The sequence below is a fragment of the Phyllostomus hastatus genome, unplaced genomic scaffold, assembly GCF_019186645.2.
Source record: "Phyllostomus hastatus isolate PE091 unplaced genomic scaffold, TTU_PhHast_1.1 phas_scaffold_317, whole genome shotgun sequence".
NCBI lineage: Eukaryota > Metazoa > Chordata > Mammalia > Chiroptera > Phyllostomidae > Phyllostomus > Phyllostomus hastatus.
In genome coordinates this window covers 1,276,497-1,301,562 of record NW_025334023.1, presented here as the reverse complement: position 1 = coordinate 1,301,562, position 25,066 = coordinate 1,276,497, and the positions used below count along the sequence as shown (strand labels likewise).

The 25,066-nt window shown below is 40.2% G+C and overlaps 1 protein-coding gene across 2 annotated transcripts in view; it reads left to right on the top strand.

Moving 5' to 3' along the window:
* The first annotated feature begins 2,137 nt into the window (after positions 1–2,137).
* The window catches only part of NUMA1 (nuclear mitotic apparatus protein 1), a 75,596-nt gene continuing 52,667 nt past the window's right edge, over positions 2,138–25,066 (top strand). The window contains exon 1 of one of the 2 annotated variants that reach the window (XM_045818342.1): positions 2,138–2,386. The gene's annotated coding sequence lies outside the window, so the exon portion shown is untranslated. Of the gene's footprint in view, positions 2,387–16,006; positions 16,140–25,066 lie in introns of those variants that run through there. The other variant, XM_045818343.1, reaches the window with a different exon arrangement.

The window sequence follows — 25,066 nt, the reverse complement described above, 5'->3', positions numbered from 1 at the left end:
GAGACGAACACTCGAGGCAGAAATAATAGGCTCTATGGTAAGAGGTTACTTGGAAAATTTGAAGACCTTAAGAAGACCATATAACTGGAGGGGATAAAAGGTGGGCAAGAGGCAGACTGAGATGTCGGATGATGCTAAGAGCAATAGCAAACCATGAGGTAACTTTTTAAATGGGGGTGGTTGGGGAAGGTGAAAAACATCAAATTCCCATTTTTGAAGGATTGCTCTGGTTGCAGTGTGCAAAATGGCTGGGAGGGAAGGCAGGAAGGATGTGACTGTAGTTAGCACTATAGAAGTAAAGCTATAAGGACTTTACGATGAATGGGAAACGTTTGGGTTTTTGACTTCTGTAATGGTGGATAGAGGTGAGAATGCTGAAAAAAGTCCAAGTTTGCAGTATGCAGAGATTATGAGTTCAGATGCAGACATGTTGAGTTTGGGTTGTTTTTGACATATCCTGAAAGAGTTGTTGAAATGGCAATTGACTATATAGACCTGGAGCTTTGAGATGAGAGCTGAGTTGGGGATATACACTGTGTACATCTCCATACAGGTGGTAAACAAGGTTGTGGATGTGGAGGAGAATACTCAAGAAAAGAATAGAGAGTGAGGTGGGAAGTGGGCCTAGGACAAAGCCTGGGGAGTCTTTAAGATATCACATGGACCAGTCAGCACCAGAGCTAGAGGACAGCCAGAAACCAGCTAATTATGGCAGCATCAGACATGGGTGTTGTATAGCCAGACTTTCCTTCCTGCTGATTTCTGTTGCCTTCAGTGTCTCTAGTTCCCTTTCCTATTTAAACTTTCAAGGAAGTATCTGAAACTCCTTCAGGCTGAAGTGTAAATAATCCAAGGTAGGCCATACAGGTTTCTTTTCCTTGGGACAGTTCCTACTCCTTGAAACAAGTTTTTAAACGTGAGAGGCTGTAGGCTCATGTTGGAGACTTGGCTGGATGTTGGCACACTGGGGTCTAGTCCTAGCTGTCACTGACTTGGTGTGTGGCCTTGGGCAAGTCACTGGGCCTGTCTGGGTTTCAGTTTTCCAATCTGTGAAATGGGGATAAATATCCTTGATTCACAAAGCTCAAAAGACACACTGGATATGAAAGCGCTGGGTAAGTTACTAAATGTAATAGGTCTGTCATGAAGACTGTAAAAGGAACAAAGCTCTATCATCTATGAGAAGCAGACCATGCAGGAGGCGTAGGGAGAAGTGGCAATTTGGGGACAGGACCTCTAGTAAGTGTGTGGAAAGATCCTGCTGACACTCTGAGGAGGCTCTACCCTGAGGTCTTCCTGCTTGGAAGGAAAAGGGGTTAGTACAAGCCCATAAAGTTTTCTACATGTGTAGTATTAGGTAGGGCCTGTGATTTACTCTGATGTTACTCCCAGATCTTGAAGACCCAGGGTCTTCAAGGACCCTCAGGGCTCACCAGGAAAACCAACCCTATGTCAGGGTGTTTCAAATCTCCCAGGGTGTCAGGGAATTGAGGCATTTGTAATACAGAGCCCCGTATTTGTGATGAGGAGGTTCTTAAGCACCCCGTAATCTGTAAATGTATCTCAGTGCCCTTCTCTCCCCTTCCCTGCCCGTCTATCCCACCCACTTGGGTGTTGTGTCTTGATTACTGAGAAAGAGGGGAAAGGGTTTTTTGGGGTTTTTTTTTGTTTTTTTTTGCGGGGCGGGGCGTTGTGGGGGTAGTCCTTGGTCTCCGAGAAAGGAAGTGCTCTTCCTCTCTCCACAGAACTCTTGTTCCCTATAACGAGTATTCCATTTTCCCGCCCGACTCACCCGCAGTTGCTGCCCCTCCAGCCTCCGCGTCCCACTCACTACCTCAAGGTTACCCAGCACAACTCCATGGTAACTGCCTACGCCACTAACATGCTGGCCAAACGCCGTAAACACAGCTGCAATCCCTATCGGGAGCTGTAGTTTGCCAGGGGCGGGGCTCTAAGACCGCGGATAAGCTGGGATTTGTAGTCTTTGCCCTCAAGTAGCTCGAGGGAGGGGCCGGAAGTAGTGACACCCCTTCTTCTCACCCCTTCTTTCCCAGTGGCCCTCATACTTCCTTTTCCCGGGTCTTCAAGCGTGCCCCTGCGTGCACACCAACTCACGGGAGCCTATCAGAGCGCGGTGTGAGGGGGCGGGGCCATAGTTTAAACTAACTGTGTACTCCAAGCGCCGGCGCGAGCCCTTGCCGAACGCAATCCGGAGAAAGTGGGAGGTGAGCGGGACCCCGCGGCCAGGTAACCAGCCCGGGCCCGCGGCTGGCGTTCAGCCTAGGGGCCCACAGGAATGCCCAGCCCTGGAGCTGGTACTGGAGAGGCGGCTAGAAGCGGAAGACCTCCTTTGTAAGGAAGTGTGGCTGAGGAGAATCCATCCCGGGTAAGGTTTGAGAGCGGAGGGATTTGTCGGAGGGGGAGGTGCAAGACGTGCCTAGGGGGTAGAGTCTGTTTGGGGGCGTGTCTGTGGAGTTATATCTGAGGGAGAACGTGGGGGTGAAGGTGGGTGTGCAAAGTGCTGATTTCCAAATGCTTGTTACGAGGGATCCTATAATGGGAAGCCTTTGCCTGTTATTGTTAATAATAGTGGCAGAAAGTGGTAAACATTTTCTGAGCACCAACTACGTGCCAGCCACACCCTTTATGTGGATCTTTTTAATATTCCTGTATTGTTTTTATTTCTTTAATTTATTGATTTTAGAGGGAGAGAGGGAAATATCGATTTGTTCTGCTTATTTATGCATTCATTTTTTTAATTGATTGATTTTAGACACAGAGTAAGAGGTAAAGCGGGAGGGAGAGACAGACAGACAGAGACATCGGTTTGTTCCACTTATTTATGCAGTCGTTGGTTGATTCTTGTGTGTGCCCTGACTGAGAGCCAACCCAAAACCTTGGTTTATCTGACAACGCTTTAACAATTGAGCTGCCTGTCCAGGGCCTAATAACCTTATTAGTTTATTACAGACGGACAGTCTGAGGTTTAACTCTGCCAGGGTTACATAGCTAGTGCGTAGTAAGCTATACTGGGGCTTTTCAGGGTTGGGCCTAAATGAGGACCACCAGAGGAGAGGAAAGAGACTGTGTTGAGGGTACAGGTTGTTTTGGAAGAGTCACTTAGTTTATTGTAAGCCTCATTTTTCGTGTGTAAACAACGAATGCACCTGCATTACCTACTTCCTGGGGTTGTTTTGAGGGTCAAATCAGGAAAGGTGTTTCATGGAAACATCTTGGAGAGTACAAATTTATAACTGTGACTGTGAAGGTTGTCAGTGGGAAAGTGACTCAGAAGGTGGTTGGCTAGAAAGAGCCTTTGGACACCCTGTTTGTTTGTTTTTTAAGATTTTATTTATTTATTTTTAGAGAGGGAAGGAGGGGAGAGGGAGAGAGAGAGGGAGAGAGAAACATCAATGTGCGGTTGCTGGGGGTCATGGCCTGCAACCCAGGCATGTGCCCTGACTGGGAATTGAACCCGCGACACTTTGGTTCGCAGCCCGCGCTCAATCCACTGAGCTACGCCAGCCAGGGCTGGACACCCTGTTTTGCTTAACCTCGAGGTAGTGCTTTTCATTTGGTGTTCTGAGAGAGAGTCTGCATGTTGACCTAGATAGAGTGTTTTTTGTTCCTGTATCCTTATGCCTGTGTAGGATATGAGACTCAGCATGGCCATTTAATGTATCCTTTGAAATGAATGAGTTTTCTTGGGCTGAAAGGTGATAGGAGCATGGCTTTTCCATCTCATTTAGTGGCTTTTGAACCTCAGTATTATGCTCTCTTCTTGTCTGGAATGGCACTGCCTCCTGAAAATGTGATATTTACTTCCTTCACATGCTTTACTCTCTGGTGTTGGTTGTCTAGTCTTGTATATTCAAAGTTAAAGATTATCAAGTGTGTTACTCTGTGGTGGGAAGAAACCTTCAATGGTAAGGAGATTGGGGCTGTCTATCTTGTGGAGAGCAGTACTGAGGTGAATATATGGGAACCTGGAGGGAATGTTCAGATCACATAAAGTAGCTTTCAGTCAGCAGGGATGAGTGTATGTGTACCCTCTCTTTTTGTTCCTGTGTGGTATGTGGTATTTTTTTCCTGTAGAAGAAGAGGCACATTACTTAGGGGGCCCAAGTTCAAGCAAATGATGACTAATTGTAATACCGGATTCTTTTTTTAAGATTATTTATTTATTTTTTGTTTTTAGAGAGAGAAGATAGGGAGAAAGAGATGGAGAGAAACAACGTGTGGTTGCCTCTCCTACAGCCCCTACTGGGGACCTCGCCTGCAACCCAGGCATGTGCCCTGACTGGGAATCGAACTAGCGACCTTTTTGTTTGCAGGCTGTCACCCAATCCACTGAGCCACACCAGCCAGGGCTGTAATGCCTGAATCTTAATCTGAAGCCAAAAGCTCTACTCCCCCCATGCTAGAAGCTCTTGCCCAAAAGCTAACATAAGAAGCATTTCTGTTTAGAATGTTCTTTCTTATTTATGGAATATGGAGGTGGAAAGAATGCCTAGAAGTAAGACTTGAGTTCCAGAACTGTTAGGATAGGGGCAAAGCCCTACTTCAGATGGCCAAACAGAGCTGATCAGGGAATTTGTTGTATCTGACTCTTGCATAAGATGAATTGTTTCCTCAAGTATTTTGTAATTGTGGTGAGCTCATATTTAGAGATGTATCATGTATGGTCATCTTTTTTTTTTTAACAGATTTTTTTTTTATTTACTTTTAGGGAGGGAAGGAAGGCGGGAGAGAGAGAGAGAGAGAGAGAGAGAGAGAGAGAGAGAGAGAGAGAGAAAGAAAGAAAGAGAGAGAGAGAAACATCAATGTGAGGTTGCTGGGGGTTATGGCCTGCAACCCAGGAATGTACCCTGGCTGGGAATCGAACCTGGGACACTTTGGTTCCCAGCCCGTGCTCAATCCACTGAGCTACACCAGCCAGGGCTATGTATGGTAATCTTATGTAGCTTGCATTGAGGTCGGTTCTCCCAAGAGCAGTTTAAAAAAAATTCAACTTTGCTTAGTTGTAATTTATGTACAAGTAACTTGATTTAAAGGAAAAAGTGTTGACAAATATTTTGACCAATAAGAAGCTGCCACAGTCAAGATATAGAGTGAAAGGAACAAACTTTGGGCTTCCACTGCCTATAACACTTAAGGTTGCTTGATAGCCCTGGTTGGTTGGAGCATTGTCCTGTAGCTGAAACGTTGCAGGTCCGATCCCCACTCTGGGTGCATGTAGGAAGGCAGCTGATAGATGCTTCTTTCTCCCATTGATATTTCTCTCTCTCCCTTCCTCTCTCTTTGAAAAGCAATGAAAGGGAAAAAAAAAAAAGTCCTCAGGTGAGGATTTGAAAAAAAAAAAAGGGGGGGGGCCCTGACTGGTGTGGCTCAGTTGATTGAGTGTTGTCCCGAGGAGCGAAAGGTCGCTTGTTCAGTTCCCCAGTCAGGGCATGTGCCTGGGTTGCAGGCCAGATTCCCAACTGGGACGCATGCAAGAAGAAACCAATGGATGTTTCTCTCATACATCAATGTTTCTCTCCCTCTTGTTCTCCTTCCATTCCCCTCTCTCTAAAAATAAATAAAATCTGTAAAAAAAAAAGATTGCTTGATAAACTGCAAAGACTGAAAAACAAAACAACAAGCAAGTAAACAAAATCTGACTTAAGTCATAATAAGCAATGGGGAATTTATGAAGTTACAAAAATTCTTTAAAACTTTGTTCTGAAAGATCTGGCCATATCAGTTAGGCCAGAAAAAGAAATAAAAGGCATCCAAATTGTACAGGAAGAAGTAAAATTATCTCTATTCACAGATTATATGATCTTCAGAGTTTTACAGAAAACTGAAAATTTCATAAAAAAATAAGTAAACTAATAAGTAAATTCAGCAAAGTAGCAGAATACAGTATCAACACACAAGTCATTTGCATTTCTATATACTAACAATGAAGAATCTGAAAGTGAAATTACATGAACAATTCCATCTTCAATAGCATCAGAAAGGACAAAACACTTAGAAATTAACTGAAAAGGTGAAAGATTTATGCAATGAAAATTCCAAAACATTGCTGAAACAAATTAAAGAAGACATAAATAAGTGGAAATACATTTCATGTTCATGGATTGGAAGATGTGTATTGTTAAGATGGCCAGTATTCATACTGCCCACAACAATCCATAGACTCAAGCCAACCTCTTTCAAAATCCTAGCAATATGTTTTGCAGAAGTAGAAAAACCCATCCTAAAATTTATATGAAATCTCAAGATATCCCAAATAGCCAACACAGTCTTATAAAAGAAGGATGAGGCTAGAGGATTCACAATTCCTGACTTCAAAACTTACTAACAGTAATCAAAACAGTGTGGTACTAGTATAAAAACATACATATTGACCAGAGAATAGAGAGTCCAGAAATAAATGTTCTCAAATATAGTCAATGATTTTTGACAAGGGTATCAAAACCTTTAGTGAGGAAAGGACAGCCTTCAACAAATGGAACTGGGAAAACTGGATATTCACATGGAAAAGAATAAATTTGGATCCTAACCTAACACCATATACGGAAGTTAACTAAATTGGATCAAAGAGCTAACTGTGAGAATTAAAATTATAAAACTCTTAGAAGAAAACATGTGACAAAAGTATCATAACATTGGATTTGGTAATGGTTTCTTCGATATATCACAGGTAGAAGCAGCAAAAGAAGTAATAGACACACTGTACTGTATGAAAATTTAAAAAAAGTGCATCAAAACACACTGTTAACAGTGTAAGAAGGCAACCGACAGAATGGGAGAAAATATTGCAAATCATATATCTGATAAGGGATTAATATCCAGAATATATAGAGAAGTTCTAAAACTTAACAAAAAAGCCAAACAACCTATTTAAAAGTGGGCAAAGGACTCTAATAGACATTTCTCCAAGACACGCAAATGGCCAATAAGCACATAAAAAGATCCTCAACATCACTAATAATTAGAGAATTACAAATCAAAACTATAATGAGATCTATCTCACACCCATTATGATAGTTAACTAGGATGTAGAGAAATTGGAAACTTTGTGTACTGTTGGTAGGAATGTGAAATGGAATAGCCATGGTGGACAACAGTATGGTGATTCCTCAAAAAATTAAGACAAATTACCTTATCCCATACTTCCATTTCTAGGTATATACCCCCGCTAGAAAAAAACCCCGAAAACAGAGTCTCAAAAAGATATTTGTATACTTATGTTCATAGCAACATTATTTACATTAACTAAAACATGGAAGCAACCTGTGTCCATCAACTGATGAATAGATAAGCAAAATGTGAGATATATTACATATATGATATATATATACATACATATATATATATATATACACATACATACATTATTTAGCCTTTAAAAGGAAAGAAATGGACTTCCAGTCAAGATGGAGGCGTAGGCAGACACACTGTGTCTCCTTGCACAACCAAAAGAGGAACAACAAATTTTTTTTTTAAAGATTTTATTTATTTATTTTTAGAGAGGGAAGGGGGAGAGAGAGAGAGAGAGAGAGACAGAGACAGACACATCAATGTGCGGTTGCTGGGGGTTATGGCCTGCAACCCAGGAATGTACCCTGGCTGCGAATCGAACCTGGGACACTTTAGTTCCCAGCCCGCGCTCAATCCACTGAGCTACGCCAGCCAGGGCAACAAATTTAAAAACAAAAAACAACCAGAACTGACAGAAAAATTGAACTGAATGGAAATCCAACAACCAAGGAGTTAAAGAAGAAACATTCATCCAGAACAGTAGGAGGGGGCAGAGATAGTAAGCCAGGTAGAAAGGACTTGTAGCAAGGTGGTGGCTGGAGGATCGGTGTGGGCAAGGCAGTGGCTTGTGGAAGGGGTGGTCCCACATTTGTGTGGTTAACTGGGAGGAACAACTGGGGAATGAGACAGACCTCGCAACCCAGGGTTCTGGTGTGGGGAAATAAAGCCTTAAAGCCTCTGACTGCAAACATCTGTGGGGGTTGAGGTGTCAGGAGGAGGAACTCCCAGCTTCACAGGAGAATTTGTTGGAGAGACCCACAGGGTCCTAGAACATACACAAACCCACCTACCTGGGAATCTGCACCAGAAGCGCCCAATTTGATTGTGAGTAGCAGGGGAAGTGACGGAAAACTGGCAGAGAGCAGGGCAAGTGGCACTGATCCCTCTTGGATCGCTCCCCCACATACAGCATCACAACAAAGCAACAGGGGTTGCCCTGCCCTGATAAACACATAAGTCTCCACCCCTTACTATGTAACAGGCGTCCCAAGATAAAAAATGGCCCAAGTGAAAGAACAGATCAAATCTCCAGAAAAAAACCAACTAAGCGACAAAGAGGTAGCCAATCTATCAGATGCACAGTTCAAAACACTGGTAATCAGGATACATACAGAATTCTTTGAATATGGTCGAGAATTACAAGAAAAAATGAAGGCTATGAAAAGTGAAATAAAGGAAAATGTACATGGAACCAACAGTGACGGGAAGGCAAGTGGAACTCAAATCAATAGTTTGGAGCAGAAGGAAGAAAAATATTCAACCAGAACAGAACGGAGAAACAAGAATTAAAAAAAATGAGGAGAGGCTTAGGAACCTCCAGGACATCGTGAAACGTTCCAACATCCAAATCATAGGGCGACCAGAAGGAGAAGAGGAAGAGCAACAAATTAAAAACTTATTTGAAAAAAATAATGAAGGAGAACTTCCCCAATCTGGCAAAGGAAATAGACTTTCAGGAAGTCCAGGAAGCTCAGAGAGTTCCAAAGAAATTGGACCCAAGGAAGCACACACCAAGACACATCATAATTACATTACCCAAGATTAAAGATGATGAGAGAATCTTAAAATTAAAAGCAGCAAGAGAAAAGGAGATGGTCACCTACAAAGGAGTTCCCATAAGACTATCAGCTGATTTCTCAAAAGAAACCTTGCAGGCAAGAAGGGGCTGGAAAGAAGTATTCCAAGTCACGAAAGACAAGGCCCTACATCCAAGGTTACTCTATCCAGCAAAGCTATCATTTAGAATGGAAGGGCAGATAAAGTGCTTCCCAGATAAGATAAAATTAAAGGAGTTCATCATCACCAAGCCCTTATTATATGAAATGTTAAAGGGACTTATTTAAGAAAAAAATGTAAAAAATATGAACAGTAAAATGACAGCAAACTCACAACTTTTAACAATCGAACCTAAAATAAAAAACAAACTAAGCAAACAACTAGAACAGGAACAAAACCACAGAAATGGAGATCACATGGAAGGTTATCAGCAGGGGAGGGGGGAAGGGGGAAAGGTACAGAGAATAAGTAGCATAAACGGTAGGTAGAAAATAGACGGGGGGAGGTTAAGAATAGTATAGGAAATGTAGAAGCCAAAGAGCTTATTGTACACCCAAGGACATGAACTAAAGTGGAGACTGTGGGTGGGAGGGGTATGCAGGGTAGAGGGGAATAAGGGGTGTGTGTGGAACAACTGTAATAGCATAATCAATAAAACATATTTAAAAAATAAAAAGGAAAGAAATTCTTACACATGCTGCAGCATGCATGAACCTTGAAGACATTATGCTAAGTGAAATAAGCCAGTCTTAAAAGTACAAATAATGATTCCATTTATATGAGGTACCTAGAGTAGTCAAAAATCATAGAAACAGAAAGTAGAGTGGTATTTTCCAGGGACTGGGGAGAGTGAGGAATGAGGAATTATTGTTTAATGGATATACAATTTCAGTTTCACAAGATTAAAAGATGTATGGAGGTGGATGGTGGTGATGGTTGCACAATATTATAAAGGTATTTTGTGCTACTGAACTGTGCACTTAAAAACAATGTGGCTAATTTTGTTATGTGTATTTACCACAATAAAAATTTTGAAAGGAAAAAAGATACAGATCATTCCTATCATTCCCAAAAGTTTCCACATGCCTTTTTACAGTACATCTTTTCTCCACCTTAGCCCCAGGAACCACTGTAGATTAATTTGCATTTTCTAGAATTTTATAAAAGTCAAATTATACAGTGTGTGCTTTTTTGTGTCTGCTTTCTTTTATGTACTATAATGCTTTTGAGATTAATCTGTTTAGTTGCATATAACAATAATTTACCTTCTATTGCTAAGTATTAGTCTGTTATATGGCTATATCATACAATTTCATTTATCATTCACTGTTGATGGACTTTTGGGTTGTTTCCATTTTTTCAAAGTTGCGAATAAAGTTGCTGTGGGTGTTCATGTACAAAGTTTTGAGTGGGTGGATTTTCCTGTTTTTTTAGAGTGGGATGGGTGAATCATATTGCAGGTGTATGTTTAACTTTTTAAGAGATTACCAGTTTTCCAAAGTGGTTGTACCATTTTATGTTCCCATAGCAGTATAAGAGAGCTCCAATTGCTTCATATTTTTACTGACATACTTGGTATTGTCAGTCTTTTTAATTTTAACCTTTCTCATGGAGGTGTAGCGCTATCTCACTGTGATTCTGATTTGCATTTTCCTGATGCCTGATCACGTTAAACATCTTTTCATATATTATTGGCTGTTTGAATATCTCCTGGAGCAACTTTGTGTATGCTTCTGTTGGGCACTCAGTGCTATTATCAACCTGGAACCGAAATGTGTGTAATTTTTTTCTATTTGTGGATTTCCAGGGCACAAGCTTAGTATAAATTTTTACTGCAAATCCATCTCATGTACACCTCTATAGTTTTGAATTCCTAGATTTCTTCCTCCCATTTTCCCAGGTATGTTAGGCAAGATTCCTTATTTCCCTGTGGGTAGATTTTTTTCCCCTAGTCTATCTTTTTACTGTAGGTATCAATCTTTATATAGGTATCTCAGTTGTTTTGTGACGTCTCAAGATCTGTCTCCTGGGCTATGAACAGTTCATAGATACCTTACACTGCTAGGACAACTATGTCATCAGCTAGTTTACTAATCCCGTTTTCAGTTTTTGTTTCTAGTTCCTGGGGTTTCCTTTACTTTTTTGTGAGCTCAGTTTAGTTATACAAGTATATCAGTTAGGATCCAATAAGAAAAGAGAAATCACATGTAGCTATTTTAGTAGAGTGAACTCAGTAAAAGGAATTAATTTAAACCCTTGTAGGAACTACATTAAGCAGCTTCCTCATCCAGGACTGAAAAACCAGAGGAGGAAGGTTGGGGTTATCAGAACCTAGAAGTCTGCAGGGATCTGGCGTTACCTCTGTCCTGATCCCCTGAGGAGAGAGTGTTGCCTGGTGCTGCTGGTTTCTCAGGAGCTCACAGGAGGGACCTGGAGGAGCTGGGTTTGGTTCAGCCCTGCCCAGCTGTTGTACTGGTGCCTCTGACAGGGAACAGTGGAGCTGGTCTGGGAGTTCAGAAAGAAGCCAGGAGAAATCAATAGCTGCTGTCAAGAAACAGCAAGTCACAGGAAAAATCCTTTGTAGCCTCCTCCTGCCTTCCATTTTCCTTTAGCACCCCCTCTTGTCAGAACCTAACCAGCAGCCAGCTGGCAAAGGTGGAGTGGGTGGAGTTGGTGGAGTCCAAGCCCTAGCATCACAGAGCAGAGCATAACTGGGTAGTTGTTGAGCTGAGAGACAATGACTTAACTGGCACAGACCAAAAGGATGTTTATTATATATTTTCTAAGCATTTGTAGGCATATTTAGTAGGAATATTTTTGGGTTATCTGGTTGATTATATCAGTAGTCAGTAATAGCAATAGCTAATTTTTTCTTTTTTGGCATATGCGTATATTGTGAGCCAGTCACTGCTTTAAGCATTTTACATGAACTGCTTCCCAAAGCTTTATGAGGTAAGTACTGTTATTGTTACTATTCCCTTTAATAGGCAAGGAAACTGATTAATCTACCCAAAGCCATGCACAGTTTGTAAGCTGGTAGAGTTGGTGTTCTACTCCAAGCATTATGGGTTCCATATTCTTAAGGTCTTTACTATCCTGTATTCTTAAGGTCTTTATTATCCTGTAAGTTCTTCCCTATGTCAAACCGAAATTTTTCCTTCATGTAGTTGCCTCTTACTAGTTCTAGTTTTGCCTTCTTGCAGGACACATAGTTTTCCTCTTCATCTGCATGACAAGCATGCCTATATTTGAAAAAAAGTTTTCATGTTCTCCCTGGGTTAGACATCTATAGTTCTTTCCTCACATTTGCCACAGTATGACTTTCAGACCCTTCACCAAGATTGTCATTCTTCCTCTGCATGTACTCTGACTTTGTTTTTCAAAGGTGGGGCACAGAGTTGTCTTCTACTCTTGTGAACTGAGCCTTGAGTGGTAAAACATGCATTGATGTTTTTGGTAGCTCTGTCAGATTAATGTTCATTGGAAGTGTCTGTAGTAACAGACTCTCCTCTATTTCCCCCTGTAGATAGCCTTCCCCCCACCCACTCATAGCAACCTGGTTTAATATGAACTGCAGTACCAGGTCTCCACCAACCTGTGTTAGTTTCTTTCTTTTATTCTAAATGCAGGGATTTATATTTAATCCTATTAAATTGTATCTTGTGCTCTGGCTGGTGTAGCTTGGTGGATTGAGCTTGGGCTGCAAACCAAAGGGTCGCTGGTTTGATTCCCAGTCAGGCACATGCCTGGGTTGTGGGCCAGGTCCCCAATGGAGGCCTTGTGAGAGGCACACATTGATGTTTCTCTCCCACTCTTCTCCCTCTCTTCCCCTCTCTCTAAAAATAAATAAATAAAAACCTTTAAAAAAATTGTATCTTGTCATTTTGGTACCATCAAGCCTGTTAAGATCTTTTTGCCAACATCAGATCTAAAAACATTGTATTTTCCATCTTTCACAGTTTAGAATTACAAAGCTCAGCAAGGAGTCCTTATCTGTTTTCATTCTATCTTTGGTAAAAATGCGGAACAAGGTAGGTTTCAGAAGCAAGCTCTATGTTACACTACTATAGCTCTGCCTTCTGTTGATGGAGGTTTGGGGGAAATGGTTTTGCTATTCCTTCTGCTAAATTGGGGGAGGAGTTATCTGGAAACGGCAGTATCTTGGCTGTCACTGAGGGAAGGAGAGAGTCAAGGTCAAGGGGTGGCCATTGGGCAGTCATTTGCTCTAGTAAGGGACAACTTGGCAGAAGTAAAATGATCTGGCTGTTGTACAAGGGAGAGAGGGCATATTGCATGGCATGCTCCTGGGTTGAAGCCTCTGTTGGCAGCTGTGGTGGCTTCCCTTTCTGTCCTATTTAAGGGCCAGTTTCTTTGAAGCCAGTGAGGAAATGCCAGTGATTCAGTCTTGTAGTTGCCTTTTTGGCCTTATTGAAGTTGAGGACTGGTTTATCTGGTGAGGAGCAAAGACTGCGTGTTTCAGGCTTATTTTTTTGACAACTTGAGTATTTTCCTGTGACTGGCCAGAGACTTGTTTCACAGGCCGTTAAGTTTTTGGTACCCTGTGGCAGGGTGGATACAGTATGACCCAGCTCTTGGTCCTGTGCGTGGGTAGCAATTGCACTCTGCCCTGTGAGTGGGCATTTGTTGAATGCCCAACTTCCAGATGGCCTCAGTGAGAGGGTGAGGTAATAATAGCTTTGATTGCTTGCTTCTCTTTCTTTTTTTAAAGATTTTATTTATTTACTTTGGTGAGGGAAGGGAGGGAGAAAGAGAAGGAGAGAAACATCGATGTGAGAGAGAGACATCTACCGGTTGCCTCTTGCACACCTGCAACTGGGGACCTGGCCTGCAACCCAGGCATATGCCCTTACTGGGAATTGAACCTGTGACCTTTTGGTTCACAGACCGGCACTCACTTCACGGAGCCACACCAGACAGGGCTGATTGCCTGCTTTTCTATCCTTCCTGTGGTGCAACAATATAAGTTTAAGGGAAACCTCTTGTTCCCTAAGAGTTTGTCAGTGTATCCCTGATGAACTGCTGCAAAGTGGACTTCGTCCAGTTGTTGACCTCCAAAGCCCAGTTTTCTTAGACAGTGAGCAGATATGTAAAGAGTGCCTATTATAGAGTCACAGAGCTGAGTATATAGAGAAGTATATAGTAAGGATTTTCCTCCTTACAAACTGTTCCAAACTACAGATATTTCATAGGAATAACATACAAATATTTAAATACTCATATGTTCAAACCTACTGATACTTTACAAAAATAATGTGACAAGTACTTACATACTCTCCACTCACCAGTTAACACTTTGCCACATTTGCTGTCTGTCTACCCTTCATTTTATGAACCTTTTGACTGTTAGATGTGAACATCAGGTTACTTTATCCTAAACATTTCAGCAACTATTTCCTAAACAACAAAGTGTCCACTATATAACCACTGTACAATTAGCACACAAGGAAAAATAACATTGATTCAATACATCCAATATGCAATACTAGTTCAGATTTCTCAGGTTTACCCAGTGATGTTTTTTCATATATGTCTTTTCAATTAATCTTTTTGTTTTTTTTTTTAAGATTTTTAAAAAGATTTTATTTTTAGCGAGAGGGGAAGGGAGGGAGAAAGCAAGGAAGAGAAACATCAATATGAGAGAGAAACATTGATCAGTTGCCTTTCATATGCGTCACGACCAGGGACCAAACCTGCAAGCCAGGCATGTGCCCTGGCTGGGTATTGAACCAGCTGCCTTTAGCTTTGTGGGATGATGCCCAAACTGCTGAGCCACACCGGTCAGGGCTCAGTTCAGCTTTGATTGAAGGATCATACGTGGATTTAGTTGTCAAGATTTTATCATGCTCATGATCCCCTTTAACCTTGAACAGTTCTTTAATCTCTTTTAATCTTAAATGCTTTTTTTGTCTATCACAGCATTGACATTCTTAGACAGTTCAGGCTGGTTTTTTGTAGAATGTCTGAATTTGGATTTGTATGATTGTTTTCTCTTGATTAGAGTCAGGTTAAACAGTTTAGGTAGAATTAATTAAGTTATTAGTTGATTAATGAAGCTAGAAAACACATGGAGTCAGTATTTAGTTTTGCACTCAGTTGTGTTGTCTCATCTGTAACCCTACAGGAATTGAGAGAAGAGGGAGTTCAGGAAGACCTGGAGTAACTGGGAAAGACTGATAGGAAAATGGACAGAATCTGATGTAGTTGGAATATGGTTAGCTAAGCTGCTGTTTGGGTTTCCCATTTCACTTTTAAGGGTGTGTATCATGAAACATGAATTTCCTCTTTGGAGTTTAGAGCTCTGTATTTTCCGTGGTGTTCGTACCATTTGGAAGCCTAATACTTTAGAGCTCTTGCTTTGGCTTCAGACAGGCATAGAGACTTCCTAGCATTTTGCTAGTTGTCTAACCTTGGATAAATGTCCTCACTTGCAAGCTGTAAAGAGTATTGATAATTATTTTAAATGTGATTGTGATGTTCACAGTGAAATATTACACAAAAAATGTGAATTAAAGTATTTTAATGTTTTTGGGCAGGGGCAACACTCTAGTTCTGCCTTGTACTCCACTGGAACATTTATTTTTGTTACCTGCATAACTCCTGAAGGTGTTTGAATTTACCACTGCTGGGTAACTGAAGGCATGGAAATGGGAAAGGGCTTGGCTCACGCAGAGAGAAGTGGGAAGACTGGCTGGATTAGTTTAGAGTATGCGCTGTGGAATAGTGGGAAATAAGGTTGAATAAATGAATTGAAGCCATATAATGGAGGACTTGGAAAATTAAGCCAAAGAATTTAGATGTGGTGCTTTAGGCAGAAGAAAATCATGGCAGGTTTTTTTTGTTAGGAGAAACACACTTGGAAATGAGAGTAGTGTGGAGCCTCCTAAGAAGGACCTTTCCTGATTCCTAGACCAGAATCCTGATAGGGCAGGGCCTTCCAAGTGCTCATCACGGGTGGGTGTGGTTTGTCAGTCTTGCCACAGAGGCCAGAATTTCTGCCCCAGTGGCTCTTCCTGCTTTGCCACTGACTCACCCCATTGACCTGGGCTGTGTGTCTTCCCTTCTGGTTGCTGTCTGATCTACAGAATGCTGGGGCTACCCAGGATGATGTGAGGCTGAGCTGACCAACAGTGGGTGGAATGGGGGAATGAACAAGCATTCCTGTCTCTTTGCCCCCTCCCTGGGTAAAGGCTAATTCCAAGCCAGACTTCCAGGAATCATTTTGTTCCAGGCCTGAGGAAGCTGTCCACCAGGAGGTAAGTCAAGATGGTTCCTGCCCTGTCTGTTTTCCTATAGGTCAGCTTTTTTTTGGAACAGAAGCTCTACTACTTTTTGTTCCCTGTTCAAAGTTCTTCATAGTAACCTCCTTTCAATTACTTGAAGAAAATGGGTTGCTACAGGAGGTACACAGAGTGGTTTATATTCTTCTATCTGTAGGGGGAGTTTCCAGAAGTTTCACTGATCTCTGCTCTGAGGTAGATTACCCAGAATTCTTATGAGCCAGACACAAAACAGTGGTTCATACCCATAAGGTCAACTGTGGAGAGGTCCTAGACATAAGCCACAGTTCCTCAGTTACTGGGTTTCAGAACCATTTTTGGCGTGTTTTAGGGCTCCAAGTGATCTCCTTTCCCTTTGAAAGAAAGCAGTGAGGAATAGGGAATGGGGTGGTGGTGTATGGGTTGGGATATTTGTGGATTATGCTGGGAGTCGGGGTTACTGGGTTTCTGGTCCTGTTACTAACCAGGGGCAAATTGCTTAACCTCAGTGGAATAGAGTTTTCTTATATGTAAGATTGAACAGTTGGGATTATATGATCTAGGAAATTTCTTCCACAGGCAAAGTTTATGATTATATATTGTGTGATTGTAAAATAACATAATAGTTTACCTTTAACATGTGTGACATATATTGTTAATATCTTGTCCCTTTCTTTGTAATTGTGAGACAACGACATTTATAAGTTTGTCCCCCTCATAGTAATTATGTTCTCAATCTTTACATTTATTCTGGTGATGCTGTCAGTGCTCAGAACATTTTTGGCTTCCTTTTTTTTTTTAAGATTTTATTTATTTATTTTTAGAGAGGGAAGGGAGGGAGATAGAGAGAGAGAGAAACAATGTGCAGTTGCTGGGGGCCATGGCCTGCAACCCAGGCATGTACCCTGACTGGGAATCGAACCTGCGACACTTTGGTTCGCAGCCCGCGCTCCATTTTTGGCTTCTAGGCCAGTCTTTTAAATATCTTCAAAAGTAATAGTAAATCTTCACTTTCGTTTGGTGGGTTCAATTTTTGGAAACAGCCAGAAGATAACTGTGAAAGTCAAGCAAGGCAATACCTTTTTTTAAAAAATTTATTTATTTTTAATTTATTTATTCTTAGAGACAGGGAAGGGAAGGAAAAAAAGAGCTCTCCTGCGTCCGGTACTGGGGACCTGGCCCACAACCCAGGCATGTGCCCTGACTGGGAATCGAACCAGTGACCCTTTGGTTTGCAGCCCATACTCAATTCACTGAGCTACACCAGCCAGGGCATGCCGTACCTTTTTTGATGTACCAGGTATGACAGTTTTTGTTTCTGTCTCGCATTGAGTAGACTTTAAAGGCACTTCCCAAAGGAGTGTTTTGTAAATATTGGTTTGGCCAAAAAGTTCTTTTGGTTTTTCTGTAAGATGGCTCTGATAGTGCTTACCTGTCTTGAACTTCATTCGAAACAATTTTGTTAGATTCTACTGTGACAGCTGTCATATCAATCAGTGTGCATTAAAAAACTTAATTTTTGTGTAGCCATTTTAATATTGAAGATGGAAGAAAATACACAACTTTTTTGGCATGCTACGCTTTATTTTTTCAAGAATGGTAAAATTGCAACGGAAATGCAAAAAAAGATTTATGCAGTATATATAGAAGGTGCTGTGATGATTGAACGTATCAAAAGTGGTTTGTGAAGTTTCACCCTGGAGATTTCTTGCTGGACATTGCTCTACCTTCAGGTAGACCAGTTAAAGTTGATAGTGATCAAATCAAGACATTAATTGAGAACAACATTATACCATGTGGGAGGTAGCCAACATACTCAAAATATCCAAGTCAATAAAGTTATTGGTGAAAATGAAAAATGTGTCTTTTATTTTATGGAAAAAAACACACAAGCTTTTTGGCCAACCCAATATTTCTAGCAATAAATCTACAGCCATACCACCCTGAATGTGCCCAATCTTGTCTGATCTCGGAAACCTAATGTTTCTAGCAATGGTAATATTGTTAGAATAAGTAAACTTCCTAGAGACTGAGTATTTTGATTACAGTTTTCATTTGATTTAATGATACTAGAAATGTTTGTTTTAAAAGGTATCAGTCCATTATACTCACTGTGTATATACTTGCTTCTAGGATAAGGTGACTAGATCGTAGAGAAAATTAGCCTTTATCATGGTAGTCCTTCCAAATCACAAGTGTGTTGAGGACCAGAAAGTGTTGGAACATGTTGCTGTAGGACATTGTAGCTGAGGAGCCATTGAAGTCCCATCTCCAGAAGACTCACAGCCTAAAGTCCTTAAGGCTGACGCAGATGGTTTGGTAGCTCCTATCTTTTGTAGGAAAAATGATTTATCGTGTCACTTCATTGACTTTATTTATTTAGTCAGCAGTTCAGATTTGAAAAAGGATGGGGATGTGTGCACGGTGGAGTAGGAGTGTCACAGCAAAGCGGCTCTGTTGAATGCGTTTATTTATTTGTTTATTTAAGTAATAAAATGTGTGTGTTGTTTACTACACTGAAAAATTGTGACCACTAATAATCATACGTTTGACTTAATCCTACTGAATTAAGAACATTAACAATAGTTTGCATATAACAAATAGTTTCCTAAACATAAGAGATGAATTATTTTATATCTACATTTTAAATATATTGTGTATTTATGTTTCAGAAGTTACCTTGAACATTTTTAAGCAGCTCATATGCATTTAAATTAGGCTAATTGTAGTACCCTGGAATCTGTTCCTGGAAAAGGTGGTTCTTTGAGAACTAGTCAGTTAAATAAGGTGTTGGGCAGCCCTGTCACAGATTTTTCTAAGTCACTACAGGATCATTTGCAGTTTTCTTTCTTGCTCTAGGATTAGTTTTCCTTATTTTTATACTGAAAAAGAAGAGTTCTAGATCTGAAAACAGGTAGGCCTAATGAGGTTCGAGGTGGGGAAGTATCCATTTGTTCTAGGCTGCCTGACTGTTGGAGTGGAAGTCCTTTTTAGCACCTAAATTACAGTGGCTACTGTATACTTGCAGTCACAGCTGAGTGATCGAACATGAACTAGCTATTTAATGAGAAGCCAGCACTGGGAGCTTTCTCCTGAAAAACAATCACAGGACATGCTAGTCCTGAGAGAAGTTATTCCCTGAGAGGACCTATTGTTTGAAAGAGGTGGGGGTGAATTTCATCAGAATGGACAGTATGGATATTGTGATTTAGAAGATTTAGAGACTTTGTTCCCTGCTGTTAATTTTAAGCCTTTATTTAACAGGGATTCTCTTAATAATTGGTGCAGTGGGATTCATTTAGAGAAAGAACCCCATGTAACCACAGTTAGAAGTTAAATGCCCAAGAGCAGGGCCAGTTGCTGGATAGACAAAGGGGCCTAATCAGATGCTTTTTAATACTTAGATCATACAGTGAACCCAGAGAGAGAATATGCTGCTTGCACAGCTTGCAAGGCCTCAGGCTGAAAGATTTGGGCTCTAAGCCGAGGAGGAGGTAACCTGAAGAGTCCACACCTCTTAATCTCCCTATTTAATCTCCCTATTTCTCTTCTTTCCCTCAGTGCCCTTTAGTTTTATTTAGGATTGTGTAAACACAAGTCAGCTTTCCAGTCCTCTTAAAGTGGCAGGTCCATGACATTTTTGCTGGTGACTCATGTTAGGTATGTGACTTTAAATTGGAGGGACCGTTCTCTTTGACAATTGACTTTACTGGCTACCTCACTGAAAGAATTCGATAGATTAGTCCCAGATGGCTCTAATTCAGCCAGGCAGCATTTAGCACCTATTGTGTGCAAGCAGTGTGCTGGAATGGAGCTGATAGGTGTATAAGGTGGTTTCTGTTCTCTAGGAGCTGAGTCCAGTGAAACATGTATGTAGTTAGCATCCACCCAAAGAGAAATGAAATAAACTGTGTAGAGGAACAGGCAATATGGAAACATGTAGAGGGGAAACAATTATTCCTGAATTGGGAACAAGGAGACCTTCTGAAGGGAGAAGGCATTTGAGCCAGGTTACAAAGGGTGAATAGGAAGGAGTTCAGTGGGTTTAGAAGAAAGGGCATTTTGGAGGAGGTCACAGCATGGGCAAAGACACAGAGCCTGGACAATGCCTGGCATGTTTGGGAAAAGTGTTCTTGAGATAGAGGATATTTAACACAGCAGACCCTAACCTTTTGACACCAGTGACCGGTTTCATGGAAGACAGTTTTCCCAAGGATGAAGTGGATGATTTCGGGATGATCAAACATATTTCATTCAAGCCCACCTTGTGCTATGTGGCCTGGGTCCTAACGGGTCTGGACTGGTACTGGTCCACAGCCTGGAGGTTGAAGATCCCTATTTTAGAGGAATGAGTTGAAGATAAAGATGGAGAAGTTTGATGGTTGGATCTTAAAGAGGAACCTAAGTATCATGCCAAAAAATTTGGATTTTATTCTGCATGGTGTTAGCTGTTGAATTTTTCTGCCTAATTTTTAAAAAGATTCATTTATTTATTTTTAGAGGGAAGAGTAGGAAGGGACAAAGAGAGGAAGAGAAATCAGTGTGTGAGAGATATCAGTTGCCTCTTGCAAGGCCCCCAGCCAGGGGCCCTGCCTGCAACCCAGGCACATGCCCTGACTGGGAATTGAACTGGCAGCCTTTCAGTTCACAGGCCAGTGCTCAGTCCACTGAGCCATACCAGCCAGGGCTTGTTGAGTGTTTTTTATGTAAGGAATAACATGGCCCAATTGATCCACGTTACTTAGGTGTTGGTTTGTTTTTTAGGTGTAGGGACTTCGAGTTCAGGGTGGAGAAGGTGGTGGTCCTGGTTCTTCAGAGTATAAAGTTTGTTAAGCATCTCATGTTTGGAAACTTGATTCCTTAGTTAAATTTGCTAAAGCAACTCCAAAAGCAAGAAGGCAGAAAGTGGTCAAGAGTATCCTTTTAGACTGAGTTTCCTCAACCCTCTGAAGATGAAAGTTTTCTTAGGCATATATATTATGTACAGTCTTTTTATTTTATTTTATTTTATTTATTGATTTTAGGGAGAAAAACATTGATTTCTTGTTCCACTTATCTGTGTATTCATTGGTTGACTCTTGTACATGCTTTGACTGGGGATGGAACCAGTAAACTTGGCGTATCAGGATGATGTTCTAATCAACTGAGCTACCCAACCAGGGCATGTACAATCCTCTTGCTAATACAATTGTGAGCTGCCGCTAATCCTTTGAGGATAAAATTTATCACAGGGGTGGACTTCTAATTATATAGTGGAAACCAAAAAACATTTTTGAACTTAATTGAAAAATAGTATATATTCACTGTAGGACCTAGGAAAATATAGGTAAGTATAAATAAGAAAACTAAATCTACCCATAATCCTACTGTTTGGAGAAAATCATTCCCACTTTAGTATTTAATTTTAATATATTGTATACCTTTTCATATTTCTGTTTAGCATAATGCACATCATACATTAACTAGTACAGTTTTGTATTTTGCTTTTTTCTCATTTCCCATTGTTTTCATTATATAAATTTGCATATGTTTATAATATTACCAAAACTCTATAAATATTTCTAATGCCTACATAGTAGCCTATCAGATAGGATTTTATAGTGCTTTCATTTTTTTGTATTTTAAACAATAATACTTTTATAGAAATTATATATAACAAATAAGCCCCCCATAAATTTACCCTTTATCCTAACCCTACTCTGCATAGGTAACCATTATTGGTTAATAGTATTAAATTAATTATTAATTTCTAATGTATCTTGGCATAAACATTGTTATGCATATATTTTTGTCAATATTTTTTTTAAGATTTTATTTATTTATTTTTAGAGAGGGAAGGGAGGGGGAGAGAGAGAAACATGAATGTGCGGTTGCTGGGGGCCGTGGCCTGCAACCCAGGCATGTGCCCTGACTGGGAATCGAACCTGCGACACTTTGGTTCACAGCCCACGCTCAATCCACAATATTTTTGGTTTTCTATAAGTCTGCAAGTGTATTACTAGGTCAAACAAAGTGAAGTAATTTTTTTTCCTGATCATATATCCTGGTACAGTTTAGAAAACATGAAAAATAAAGTTTTAAGGGAGAAAGTAAAAATGACCATAATTTCACAACTCAGAAATAAATGTTGTTTGGTATAGTTCCTTACAAATATAATACACATTTACACTCACAAGTGTGCCAGTGTGTACTATATACACATTGGTATATATACTTAAAATTTTTTTAGATTTTGTTTATTTTTAGAGAGAGGGAAAGGGAGAGAGAAAGGGAGAGAAACATTGGTGAGTTGCTTCTTATATGGCCCTAACTGGGGGCCTGGCCCACAATCTGGCATGTGCCTTGACTGGGAATCGAACCAGTGACCTTTCAGTTTGCAGGCCAGCACTCAATCCATTGAGCCACACCAGCCAGAGTGGTATATGTACTTTAAAAAAATAAATTGGGTTCATACCATACTAAATTTTATATACTGCTTTTTAAATACATTTCTTGAGTATTTCTCCATGTCATTAAAATTATTTTTTAAAAGATCCTTACCCAAAGATATGTTCACTGATTTTAGAAAGAGAGGAAAGGGAGATGGGGAGAGGGAGAAAGAGAAACACATATATTAGTGTGAGAGAGAAACATTGATGTGAGAGAGAAACATTTATTGGTTGCCTCCTGTCCACACCCCAACCAGGGATTGAAATCACAATCTAGGTATGTACCCTGATCAGGAATTGAACCTGCAGCCTTTTGGTATATGGTACTATGCTCCAACCAACTGAGTCACCTGGCCAGAGCATTAGTTAAAATATTTTTAATGACTGAATAAGGTTTCATCATACGGATATATCATAATTCATTTGAGCTATTGTTAGACATTGAGTTTTTCTGTAGTTCTTCATAACTGTAAATAATTCTATTTATATGTATATCTTTGTTTACATTTTAGGTTATTTTCTAAACTTTATTGCTGTTAGTGAAATTATTTGTTCAAAGAACATGAACTTTGGTTTTTAGTAATCCCACTTTTAAAAATTTTTGTAAAATACATATAACAAAACTTAACATTTTAACTATTTTTAAGGGTTGAATTTACAATTTCAATTTAAATCCACAATTAAGTGTACAATTCAGCGGCATTAACTATATTTACGGTGCCATGTAATCATCACCACTGCCCATTTCCAGGACATTTTCATCATCCCAAATGGAAACTGTGTACCCATTAAACAGCAATTCCCATTCCTCCCTCCCTCAGCTCCTGGGACCCTCTATTCCCCTTCATGTATCCATGGATTTAGCCATTCTAGGTACCTCATAAGTGGAATCATACAAGTTTGTCCTTTCATGTCTGTCTTATTTTACTTAGAGTGTTTGAATATGAAAATTTTTTAGGTTCTTTGATATGTATTGCCAAATTTCTTTCCAGACAACCACTTACAAGAATGCCTGCTTACTCGTATGAGAAAATGCACTGCTCTTTCTTTGATTATTAATTTCTCATTCAAAATACTAGAGTAAGTTAAGTTTCCTGGAGACTGATAGCTTCTTTGGCATTACTATATAAAATGAAAATTTAGGAGAGGATGGAAGGAGAAAGTGGCGAGGGTAGGAGTGTGTCTATTGATATGAAGCCCTATTTACCAAAATGACCTTTGGAAATGAAAGGAAAAGGAGATATTACCTTCAATTCCCCATTTGTAAAATGGGAGTGATGGCACCTTCCCCCTCTGCCCCACAGGAACTTAATGGCCCTAAAATTCCCATTATAACTAACTTATTTTTAGGGCAAAGATCCTCAGAAGAGTAGGATCTAAAGTGGAAAATTGACTTTCCTTTTCCACAAAGGTCAGGGCCCTGTCTCTTAGCAGTTTATCAGACATGCTGGAAATGTCCTGCTACTTTATAGTGAATCTTCTTTGTCCAAGAAAAGGGACAGGAGAGACACCTGGTTGTGTGTGCGCATGTGTGCGTGTGTAGGGGGGGTTGTTTGGCAGCAGACATGGTGAGGCTTGCTTTAATTTCATATTGTAGTGTGTGAGTGTGAGCTACATTGTTCATCAACATTACTGAAGGACATTAGGAACCATGAGTTTCTTATTAGTTGAAATTAAAGATACAAGGAAGATGAATAGCTCATAGGAAACCCTCTAGAGTAGTGTCCCAACCCAGAAGTAGGGGGCTGTCTTTTAACGCCATTTGAATATTTGGGACTTTTTTCTTCAATATTACATATTAGATCTATACTGCATACAAATTTATTTAAAAATCAGACAGACTGTCTGACATAGCCACACTCTTGTCAATTAGACAACAATCTCCATTGAGAGACTTTTCTTTAGGTGGTAAATGTTAGTTACTGTTTTATTTAGGCTCAGATAGTAAATATTTTAGGCTTTGGAGGCCATATAGTCACAGCTACTCACCTCTGCCATTGGTGCACAAAAGTGGCCATAGACAATACATACATGAATATGTGTGGCTGTGTTCCAGTAAAACTTGATTCTCAAAATAGGGGAAAGCTGGCCCAAAAGCTATAGTTTGTTGATCCCTGGGTAGTGGGAAAGACATTAGATAGTCAGAAGGCTTAGCTTTTGTGGGAAGTAGTTCAAAAACTAAGCTTTGACGTCTGCTGCTTACCAGCTGTCATCTTAGCATCTCGGAGTACTCATGTTTAAAATCAAAATGGTAATACTTTTCATAAAATAAGAATGACCAATTACACATATAAATAGACATTTAATTTGTCTGGAAATCAGGAAAATGTAAATTAAAACAATGTATTCTTTTCTATCCTTTATATTGATAAAATAAAAATAGCATCTATTATTGGAAGGCTGTAGAAACAGTAATTTTTATGCTCTGTTGGACTAAAATTGGTACGCCCTTTGGTAATTTGGGAGTACCCATCAACACTTAACGTGCATAGACTT